Here is a 12565-nt window from a genome sequence, read left to right as displayed (position 1 = left end):
ACAGTCTGTATATAATACAGTCTAGAATACAGTCTACAGTCTGTATATAATACAGTCTAGAATACAGTCTACAGTCTGTATATACAGTCTAGAATACAGTCTACAGTCTGTATATAATACAGTCTACAGTCTGTATATAATACAGTCTATAATACAGTCTACAGTCTGTATATAATACAGTCTACAATCTGTATATAATACAGTCTAGTCTAGAATACAGTCAAGTCAAGTTTATTTATATAGCCCTAATTCACAAGCATGTCTCAGAGGGCTTCACAGAAAGTATGTCTAGCTAATTCTAGCTGACACAACAGTAACAAGAATATACAGAATAAAGATAACATTTGAACAATTGATAATATAGAAAATATAGAAATGAAGAGAGAGCAGAGGAGAGAGCAGGAGAAGGGAGAAGAGCAGGGGGAATGTGAGAGAGTGATGGGGTCGGGAGGGAATGGGAGATGTTGGAGGGTATAGTGGGTGGGGAAGGAGCAAGAGGAGAGAGCAGGAGAGGGGAAAGGGGGAGGGTGTGGGGGAGAAGAGAGCAGGGGGAGGGAGGAGGTGGGGAGAGAATGAGAAATATAGACGCACATCTTGCAAACGAACATATGTCAATTTCTTAGCAACCAAACTATGCCTAATTTAATTGGCTGCAAGCCTTTAGTAGTGAGTCCTTTTGCCAAATAAGCACATGTTCACATATAGAGCTTATGGGTGCCTTGCTTTAGGGAAGAGTGGGTGCCATGCTTTGAATAGTGGCGAAATACTAAGAGCATGGGTGCCATGCTTTAAATAGTGGCGAAATATTGGAGGGGATAGAGTGGGTGCCATGCTTTGGAGTAGAATGTGTACTATGCTTTAGAGTAGTGGGGGAAGGGGGGAAGAGGAAGAAACACCGGGAAGAGGAGAAAGCAGGAGAGTGGAGGAGGGAGGGAGAGCGGGGGGATGTGAGGGAGGAGAGGGGGGAGGTGGGGAGAAAATAGGAAATGTGGAGGAGGAGAGAACAGAGAAGGAGAGATGAGGGTGCAGGGGAGGGAGAGCCAGGGTAGAGGTAGGGTCTAGGGTTGGGGGAGGGGAGGGAGTAGGATACGGGCCCGGATTAGGGCGAGGGTGGGGAGAAAATGGGAAATGTGGAGGAGGAGAGAACAGAGAAGGAGAGGTGGGAGGGTGCAGGGGAGGGAGAGCAGGGGGAATGTGAGAGGGAGGAGGTGGGGAGAAAATGGGAAATGTGGAGTAGGAGAGAACAGAGAAGGAGAGATGGGAGGGTGCAGGGGAGGGAGAGCCAGGGTAGAGGTAGGGTCTAGGGTTGGGGGAGGGGAGGGAGTAGGATACGGGCCCGGATTAGGGCGAGGGTGGGGAGAAAATGGGAAATGTGGAGGAGGAGAGAACAGAGAAGGAGAGGTGGGAGGGTGCAGGGGAGGGAGAGCAGGGGGAATGTGAGCAGGCCCGTAGCCAGGGTTTGAGAAATACCGAGGTCGTTTTAGCGCGGCTTGGGGTGCCCAGGGGGCGCTGTGCCCCCCCGGATTGAAAATAGTGTCCATTTTAAAGTAAAATGCTTCAATCTGGTGCACTTTGAGAGCAAAATTAAGAGGCTAGATCTATAAAGAACTACAGACATCATGTTAGATTAATATCCTCTTTACTGTGCTGTTGCTTTAAAATGATACAAAAAATAAATGTCTCCCCATATAATATAATTCATATTCTGCATACAGGTCACATGGCAGAATACTGCTCAATTAAATACAATGGCCCATCTACACAAACATCACTTAAATAAATACAGGCCATTTACTTAGAACTGTCCCTAAAGTCTAGCCCCAATCTAGCCTCAATGCAAAAGCTGAATGTTGTGACTTATCTTTCTTCCTTCTATAGCAGGGGTGGGCAACTATTTTTCATGGGGGGCCACATGAGAAATCCAGATTGTTGCCGGGGGCCGAACAAATATTGTCATGCCGTAATGGATGGGCAACTTTGATGATAGAGAGGGCCACAAAAAAAGTCCTCGCTACCAGATTTTGCTGAGGGCTGAACGGCGCTAGCGCGAAAAAATTGGGGCATTTGAAGCCAGGTTTAGAGGAATAACTCATTTTAAATTAACAGTTGTTGTAACTGACCGCTTATTTTCTTTGCTGCTCCAGTTTCTTCCCCGCATAATTTACACCCTTTCCTTTCCGAATTATTGTAGTGTCCACTAGGTGGCAGCCTCTTCTTACATTCTAGTCTGGTTGGTCTGTGTAGATGACCAGGAAATCCCCACTGATTAGTCTCATCTCTTTCACCTGTTGAGTCAGCAGCTGGCTACATTTCTTATTTAACTGTTGGGCATACTGTGCTCGGGTAATGCCGACTTTCTCCCCCGAAGCAAGACAGAGTAATATGACCGAAAGCCCTGAGGTATGTTGCGCAAATTGTAAAACTGTATTTCGGGAGTTTTGTGCTGTGAATTTAAGCCGATGGTGACCCTTGTTTTTGGTTGTATTTGTTAGTGTGCACCCACAGTATAACCAGCCAAGATGCGTCGATAAGCCCCCTGCTTAACAGCCTCGGCGAGCGGAACGAGGTATTCTGTTTTGCTTTTGTGAATGTAGCTACATGTATTTTATTTGTTTATGTATGTGGTTTGGTGGGTGGTCTATTAACTTTGTCTTGATGTCTTTTAATTAGTTGTTTAATAAAGTTTGTATTTTAATTGTTACATTAGCTTTAATGAATTCTATGTAGGCCTACTATTGTGTATATATATATACTGTAAATTGATATGTTTTGTATGTCCCTTTATAGTTTTCACGGTGTCAACCATCATGTCTCCCAGTCGTGCCTGTTGGAGAAAATAAAATCAATGGTTCATCAGTCGAGACTCTCTGCGTCCTGTTACTACTGCCCAGAGCTGTTACAGTTGTGATGTCATTATTCAGTCTTAACCACCAATATTTGATCCTTTTCTCACTCACTCCTATGTCACCACACTCTCCCTGCAGGGCTTGAAATTAACTTTTTCCACCACCTGCCAATATGGCTGCTAGATTTTAAAGTTACCAGCCAATTAGAATTTCCACTATCCGAAATGTTTTTCTTGAAATAAACCAGAATATGAGTGGGTTAATTTAAGCGTAAGTATCAGTAAATGGCCGGGATTCTCAAAGCCTGTGTTGAGGGTCACACGAACATGCACTCTTGAAGCTAAATAAATCCAAAACCAACAAGTTAATTATTTAAATTTCTACCTCAATGTAGAACAGCCATTTCTTACACATGAGATTACTTTTGGCCTTTTAGTCATAAAGATTATTGAAAGATATTCCATATTCCAGACTGAAATGCTATAACAGAAGAATATTGGCCAGAATGACATGAACATTTGGACACTTATTCAGCGGGTATCTTGCATGTTGCGTTCAGGTGCACTGTAAAAAAAAAAAAAAACTTTTTTTGCAATTCCATCGCAGGCCACACAGGGGGCCGTATGTTGCCCATGTGTGCTTTATAGTAACGTTCAGTCAGAACTCATTTATAATTAAGCCCATAGTTAATGAACTAATCATGTACAAAACACACACACAGTCACATATTTTATATACTGTATATGTTGTAAGCCTAATTTTTGCCATCACAGCTGCTTTTTACATGTATGGGATAATACAGGCTAATATACAAGGTGTCCCAAGCTCTGAGTCATAAACTCAATTAGCTACAGAAGCTAATGTTCACATTCAGTCGTTGTATATTTCTCTCATGTGTTCATCATTCCTTTCCTCCTCTGTGTGTGTGTGATTGAGAAATGAGATGCAGGTGGTGTTCATCCTAATTGGCCTGGTCAGGTGTCAGATTGCTGCTGGCTGATTGGCTGGTGGAGAGCATTTAAGCCAGCTGATGCCATCCTGTCGCCCCTTGCTCTCCTCATTCCCAACGATGATGGCTGCTGTGCTGACTGCTGTGTTCTGTCAGGTAGGAACTGTGTGTAGACCTACTTTAGTAGTTCTGCAGAACTTTATTAAGATGTGACTTTATCATGGTAGACCTGTGCATTCTAAACTGTAAATAGTTACCTTCCAGATCTACACTTTTGTACACTGTAAATAACACTTACCCAAGTAGCAGAAAGTAGGGGGAGAAGCCCTTTAGTTTTTTGTAACATTTTCTGATGTTTATTTTGTAGGAGCTTATAGGTAAGAGCTGTGTCTCTTATTTAATCCATCATTTTCTTTTCTTAGGTAAATTTAAGGTTGGGGATTAGTTTGATTGGTTAGTTGTGTTGGGGCCATGCTGTGCTCTGAAACTAAACCTGCTACTCGTGAACTTGTGATGGTGGTTTGGCTGATCATCCTTGGGAGTGGGAAGAGTGGGGGCACTTTTGTGTTGCGGTCCGGTTCCCCGAGGCCGGTTCCTAACATAATTGGGTGCTCGTCTGCTTTTCTCATTCGTCAGCACGTCGTGTGTGTGTATATATATATTTTATGTTTGTCTGGTGGGCAGTCTTTGTGCAGGTGGTAAATGGTGTTAGTCAAGGTGCCTTTGCATGGAGCTGAGGAAGCTCATGGTGGTAAAGCTGGTGGAGAGGTTTGTTGGAGGAGGAGCCGGTCAGAGGGGACCAGTAAGACTGAGGAGGGGCGTGACAAGGCAGGGCCGTCAGTAGCACCGTTTCTCCTCTTTCTGTGTAGACTGCTACCCTACAAGAGTCTCCGTACATAGACTTGCCTGTCACTCTGACTCCCAAGCCGTCTAAATCAGCGATACAGACGTATTTACAAGTGTCACAGAAACACTTCAAAGCCACATATTGAGAAGAAGGGTCCATAGCTTCTCGACATCGGGGTTAGAAAGCTCGTCGCTGCTCATAAATGCCTCTTTTCATCTGAAGTCTGTGCTGGTGATATTTTTTACCGAGCTTTCGGCCAGAGTGGCGCTGTTGAGCGCTCTGACGGCTGGGAGCTCTAACCTGGAAAAAATATCACCAGCACAGACTTCAGATGAAAAGAGGCATTCATGAGCAGCGTCAAGCTTTCTAACCCTGACGTCGAGAAGCGATGAACCCTTCTCAATACGTGGCTTTGAAATGTTTCTGTGACACTTGTAAATACGTCTGTATCACTGATTTAGATGGCTTGGGAGTCAGTCACAGGCAAGTCTATGTACGGAGACTCTTGTAGGGTAGCATAGTCTACACAGAAAGAGGAGAAACTGTGCTACTGACGGCCCTGCCTTGTCACGCCCCTCCTCAGTCTTACTGGTCCCCTCTGACCGGCTCCTCCTCCAACAAACATCTCCACCAGCTTTACCACCATGAGCTTCCTCAGCTCCATGCACACCATTTACCACCTGCACAAAGACTGCCCACCAGACAAACATAATATATATATATATATACACTCAGACGACGTGCTGACGAACGAGAAAAGCGGACGAGCCCCCAATTATGTTAAGAACCGGCCTCGGAACGTGACCCCAACACAAAAGTGCCCCCACTCTTCCCACTCCCAAGGATGATCAGCCAAACCACCATCACAAGTTCACAAGTCGCAGGTTTAGTTTCAGAGCACAGCATGGCCCCAACAACAAACTAATCCCCAACCTTAAACTTACCTAAGAAAAGGATGGATTAAATAAAAGCCAGCTCTCACCTATAAGCTCCTACAAAATAAACGTGAGAAAATGTTACAAAAAACTACCCTCCTACTTTCCATGGGTAAGATGTTAGTGTACAAAAGTGTGGAGCTGGAAGTAGTTATTTACAGTTTAGACTGCACAGGTCCACCAAGATAATACATCTTCAAGTTCTGAAGAATTAAGTAGGCCTACACAGTTCCTACCTGACAGAACACAGCCATCATAGTTGGGAGTACAACGAGTGGACTCTTACTTCAATTACACACTGAATAAAGGAATGATGTGAACACATGACTCAACATTTAGATGCTATAGCTAGCTAATAGAGTTTTGAATGATAGCCCAACTTTTATTTCATGAACTGTGTCTGCACTGTTAAATGGGTTGATGCCATCCCTTGCAGTCATTGCCACCGATGATGGCTGCTCTGCTGACTCTTTGTTCTGTCAGGTAGGCACTGTGTAGTTCTTTAGAACTTGAAGATCTGTCCTTGTCGAGGTAGACTTGTGCAGTCCAAACTGTAAAAGCTACCTTCCAAATCTATACTTTTTTACACTAAATAACTCTTACCCAAGTAGTAGGAGGGAGAAGCCCTTTAGTTTTGTAACATTCTCATGTTTATTTTGTAGGAGCTTATAGGTGAGAGCTGTGTCTATTTATTTTTTAATCCATCCTTTTATTAGGTAAGTTTAAGGTTGGCGATTAGTTTGATTTGTTGATGTTGGGGCCATGCTGTGCTCTGAAACAAAACCTGCTACTTGTGAACTTGTGATTTGGCTGATCATCTTTGGGAGTGGGAAGAGTGGGGGCACTTTTGTGTTGCCGTCCCCTTCCCCGAGGCCGGTTCCTAACATAATTAGGGGGTCGCCCGCTTTTCACTTTGGTCAGCACGTCGTCTGAGTATATATATATTTTTTATATATTTGTCTGGTGGGCAGTCTCTGTGCAGGTGGTAAATGGTGTTAGTCAAGGTGCCTTTGCATGGAGCTGAGGAAGCTCATGGTGGTAAAGCTGGTGGAGATGTTTGTTGGAGGAGGAGCCGGTCAGAGGGGACCAGTAAGACTGAGGAGGGGCGTGACAAGGCAGGGCCGTCAGTAGCACCGTTTCTCCTCTTTCTGTGTAGACTATGCTACCCTACAAGAGTCCCATCTCCGTACATAGACTTGCCTGTGACTCTGACTCCCAAGCCGTCTAAATCAGTGATACAGACGTATTTACAAGTGTCACAGAAACATTTCAAAGCCACATATTGAGAAAGGTTCATCGCTTCTTGACGTCGGCGTTAGAAAGCTCGACGCTGCTCATAAATGCCTCTTTTCATCTGAAGTCTGTGCTGGTGATATTTTTTCCAGGTTAGAGCTCTCAGCCGTCACAGCGCCACTCTGGCCAAAGGCTCGGTAAAAAATATCACCAGCACAGAGTAGACTTCAGATGAAAAGAGGCATTTATGAGCAGCGTCGAGCTTTCTAACCCCGACATCGAGAAGCTATGAACTCTTCTTCTCAATATGTGGCTTTGAAATGTTTCTGTGACACTTGTAAATACGTCTGTATCGCTGATTTAGACGGCTTGGGAGTCAGAGTGACAGGCAAGTCTATGTACGGAGACTCTTGTAGGGTAGCAGTCTACACAGAAAGAGGAGAAACGGTGCTACCGACGGCCCTGCCACGCCCCTCCTCAGTCTTACTGGTCCCCTCTGACCGGCTCCTCCTCCAACAAACATCTCCACCAGCTTTACCACCATGAGCTTCCTCAGCTCCATGCAAAGCCACCTTGACTAACACCATTTACCACCTGCACAAATACTGCCCACCAGACAAACATAAAATATACACACACTCACAGACGACGTGCTGACGAATGAGAAAAGCAGACGAGCACCCAATTATGTTAGGAACCGGCCTCGGGGAACGGGACCGCAACACAAAAGTGCCCCCACTCTTCCCACTCCCAAGGATGATCAGCCAAACCACCATCACAAGTTCACAAGTAGCAGGTTTAGTTTCAGAGCACAGCATGGCCCCAACACAACTAACCAATCAAACTAATCCCCAACCTTAAATTTACCTAAGAAAAGAAAATGATGGATTAAATAAGAGACACAGCTCTTACCTATAAGCTCCTACAAAATAAACATCAGAAAATGTTACAAAAAACTAAAGGGCTTCTCCCCCTACTTTCTGCTACTTGGGTAAGTGTTATTTACAGTGTACAAAAGTGTAGATCTGGAAGGTAACTATTTACAGTTTAGACTGCACAGGTCTACCAAGATAAAGACACATCTTAATAAAGTTCTGCAGAACTACTAAAATAGGTCTACACACAGTTCCTACCTGACAGAACACAGCAGTCAGCACAGCAGCCATCATCGTTGGGAATGAGGAGAGCAAGGGGCGACAGGATGGCATCAGCTGGCTTAAATGCTCTCCACCAGCCAATCAGCCAGCAGCAATCTGACACCTGACCAGGCCAATTAGGATGAACACCACCTGCATCTCATTTCTCAATCACACACACACAGAGGAGGAAAGGAATGATGAACACATGAGAGAAATATACAAGGACTGAATGTGAACATTAGCTTCTGTAGCTAATTGAGTTTATAATGACTCAGAGCTTGGGACACCTTGTATATTAGCCTGTATTATCCCATACATGTAAAAAGCAGCTGTGATGGCAAAAATTAGGCTTACAACATATACAGTATATAAAATATGTGACTGTGTGTGTGTTTTGTACATGATTAGTTCATTAACTATGGGCTTAATTATAAATGAGTTCTGACTGAACGTTACTATAAAGCACACATGGGCAACATACAGCCCCCCTGTGTGGCGGGTATGTGTTAGAGGGTACACACAGGAAAATACTGTCACAGAGGACTAAGAGATGATTTACCATCTATAGCATACAGAGAGGAAGCAAATTGTTGCATTTCTGATCAACTGTCACATTAAAATATCAATGACAGATGAATAGATCTGGGGGCCGGGGCTATTTTTCAAAAAAAAAAAAAAAAAAACTTTTTTTTTTTTTTTTATACCGAGGTCATGACCTCGGTGTCCTCAATGGTAGCTACGGGCCTGAATGTGAGAGAGGGGAGAGCAGGAAGTGGCAGGGATTCGGGAAAATAGGGGAGAAGAGGAGAAGGAGAAGGAGCAGAGGAGGGGAGAAGGAGGAGAGAGCAGGACAAGGGAGGGGGGGGCGGTGGGATGTGGGGGAGGAAAGAGCATGGAAAGAGAGGAGGTGGGGAGGGAGTGGGAAATGTGGGAGAGGGGAGAACAGGAAGGGGGAAGAAGGGAAGGAGCGGGGGAAGGGGGAAAGAGAAAGAGAGGGGGGGGGAGAAGATCAGACAACTGACTACTCTAAGCATTAACCAGAGCTAACTGGGACATAGGGGATCTAGCTAATCTACAGCCTAATCTGGCCTATCCTACTCTGCTCTAGTCTGATCTTTGCCTGAACACTATAACAGGTCAGCCTTAGGCTGTAGCTAATCTATCGCCTACCTAAGCTGTTCTAAACCAACCGGCAGCCCTCGACCAGTGATGAAGAGCACCGATGCCCCCCGCCCCGGCCCCCGCCCACATAAGGCGTGGGAGAGAAGGCCAGGCCGGGACACAGCGGCGTCCCCTCACCCCCAGTGAACGCAAGAAAACCTTTCCACCATATGGTGGCAATCCACACATGGATCGCCACATGGATTGCCTCAGTGACTTGGCTGAGGAGGAACCTTGTGAGGTCGTTGTGCTATAGGGGCCCAGCAATGGACCCCCATCCGGGGACTCCCCTCCGAGACAGGCCGAGAGATGCCGGGCTAAACCATGTACAGAGTTTTCCGATAATGAAACTCTGTAAATGGTTTATTATGGAAATAAAATTTACAAAATAACAGAAAATTGAAAATGTAAAAAGGAGTCCAACAAAAGGGATATAAAAATGTAGTTTTTAAATTATCCTAAGATCAGGGAAGAGAGTTGAAAATGTAAAAAGTAGAGTCCAAAAAGAAATAGAAAATGTAGTCTTTAAGTGTTCGTAGGTTTAGAGAATACTAGCTAATTAGCTAGGTGAAAAAAAAGGGGTAACAAGATTGGGAGTTCCATGAGGATGATCTGAGGAATCCATGAGTCCGCGTTGGTGACATGGATTAAGAGGAGGGGAGGGGAGGATAGGAGTCAGAGGTGATGATTAAGAGGAGGGGAGGATAGGAGTTGGAGGTGATGATGAGGCCGGGGGGGGGGGGGGGGGGGGGGGCTGGGGGGGCAGGTGACCAGGCAGGTGACCAGGATGATGAGGATAGGGGTCGGTGGTGGTGATGAGCCCGGGGTGTCAGGGTGTCAGACAGGAGAAGGAGTAGTGGGTAGATGGCCTAGAGTGACGACAGGTGGCTAGGGCGATGACGGCCGGACCTAGGGCTGCAGCGGCGGGGGTGTACGTCAGGCCAATGAAGGACACCTGAGGGGGAGAGAGAGAAGAATACAGTCTACAGAATACAGTCTACAGTCTGTATATAATACAGTCTATAATACAGTCTACAGTCTGTATATAATACAGTCAACGATGATTGACTGTATTGTAATAGGGTCAACGATGATTGAGTATAATATAATAGAGTCAATGATGGGGACCATGCCTGTAACATGGGGGCCGTATGAAGGTGGCTGTGTCTCAGTTACAACAGGTTACAGCAAGTCTGGAACAACGTCACCAAACAGTGGCTCCATGATGAGTCACATGAGAAAAGTCTACAATAAGGATTTAAGACAGAAGACAAGGAAGCTGGAAGTAGAAGTAAGGATTACTTTTAATGGTTCTTCAGGCTTATGTGCCAGGCCGATTTCAGCTATGGGCAGGACTCAGACATGAGTCTTGCCCACCCAATCAAAAAGAAAATGTTGCAACAAGCACAGGCAGAGAGATGACCTCTGTTTTATTAGCAGATCCTGCGCCCACTATAGAAAATACTGCTTATTGCATTAGAACACACTTACCCACATGCAGCATCTCAGATCGGGTCACTGAACTGCACACCCGACTCACCCATGGTGCGAACAATTTCAACATTGTGAAGCAATGTAATTAACATATAGAACAGTACTATTAGTCGACACATAACATTGCAGATAACTAACATCACACATATAGAACAGGAAATCCTTTAACTAACCTCCCAAAACAAACACATCTACCCCAGAGCATGCTGGGAACTCCGCCTACAATATATTTCTTTTCACCCCTTGCATGCACGTTCCATGGTCACTTTTGAGGTCTTGGGTTTGAGTCTCAGTAAATTTTGAACAGCAACAGCCAGAGGAAAGAATTACATGCTCTGAGAAAGCCCATCTTAAGAAGTGTGACCCAGTGGCTCAGAGAGTTTCATTACTGCCCAGCAGTGTTTAGCTTGTGGTTTCAAAACTCAGTAACTTTTGGGTTTGTGGGTTCAAGGCTCAGTCAGTTTTGAACAGTGACAGACGAAAAAGATAAAAGCTCTCAGCTTTGAGTATGAAGGGGAGCTCGTGGTGCGATGGATATGTCGACCACATAGAGACGTGGAAGCATGCAGATGGCTCGTTTAATTCCTGCTCCACCACCACTACGTGGAGCTTGTCATAATGTCATTCAACTTATTAAATGTAAAAGATCCACAGCTTTTATGGAAAGATGACATAATGAGTATGAAAGACAATGAGTTTTGGCCTGTCAGATGTGACTGGGGAGGGCATTCCAGAGGGAGGGGGCGGCTGCAGCAAGGCCCTGTCAGAGGCCCCCCTGTTACAGCTTTAGCAAAGAGATACCTGTGATGCTTGTCAAAGTGCATATCAATTATATGAGCATATTCAGCCAGTCAGATGGAAATTTAAAATGGTGAGCATTCTTTATTTTATTTTATTTTATTTTATTTTTACTTCTGGGGGAACCTGGCCCCACTGCCCCCATTAACTCCGGCAATGCAAACACTTTTTCCCCTCTCTCTCACATTCTCTGTAAGGTCTCTCACCCAGAGGAGACCCACGTTGCATTCAGGTACAGTCAGTTAGATTCAGCTTTGGGGGTGGTGGTGGTGGTTGCTTAAACCTGCGCTAAACCTCTGGTGTCACTCCACATTTACTCTTTAGGCTTTAGACAAGGTGCCACAATAGTCTACTGGAAATTTCTTGGACCCAGTAATGTTGTTTCTTATTAACTTAAATACCCCCTTAAAACCCCTTTTACCAACCCAGTTGAATTTCATCCACTAGGCATAAATATGACATTTCAATCATAAAAGTTCATAAGAATTAGAATTAGAATATAATGCAACTACTGTAATGCAACCATCCCTGAACCGACAACCTCTGGCAACCTACCACCAAAGTTGCCCCCTACCAGCCCACCCTAATATAGCAGGTGCTTGCTTATGTGCCTAATTTGTGATAACTTAATAGGAGCCCAAACTTTGTATCGGCAATTCTCATGCTGACGCTGTCATGGTAATGGTATCCACCTGGTATTAATTTACATCGTTAGATTGTTGGTAAATAAATGAGTGGTTTGAAAGGCTCTAGCTATTTCTTGCTCTGAGTCCAACCACACATTTCTCCCAGATGTGATTTTAGTCGCTGTCTCTAGTCTGGGCTCCGCCCTTGTTGCTTGTTGACTCAGTCTGATGAATTTCTGCAGAACTGCTGAATAGCTCGCTGAATAGCTCTTTATCTGATAAAAATCTTATATAGAATCTAATATATATAGATATTCTAATGTCCACACATTTTGTCGTCAAATTACAGGTGATCTGCCTGACCATGACAGAGCAGATTTGCATAAAAACGCACTATAAAGAGTAAGAAAAAACTAACTTGTTTAATCAGTTTAATCAGCAAGACAGGAAAAGAAAGTTTCTCAGTTATGGCTTTAAGCTGCAATCCCATGGTAAATACATCACATAGCAGGGTTAACGCAGATAGAAGGGACTTAT

Source organism: Poromitra crassiceps (assembly GCF_964638095.1).
Source record: "Poromitra crassiceps genome assembly, chromosome: 23".
Classification (NCBI taxonomy): Eukaryota; Metazoa; Chordata; class Actinopteri; order Beryciformes; family Melamphaidae; genus Poromitra; species Poromitra crassiceps.
The sequence above is the reverse complement of the archived record's forward strand: the minus strand, read 5'-3'. Positions refer to the sequence as shown.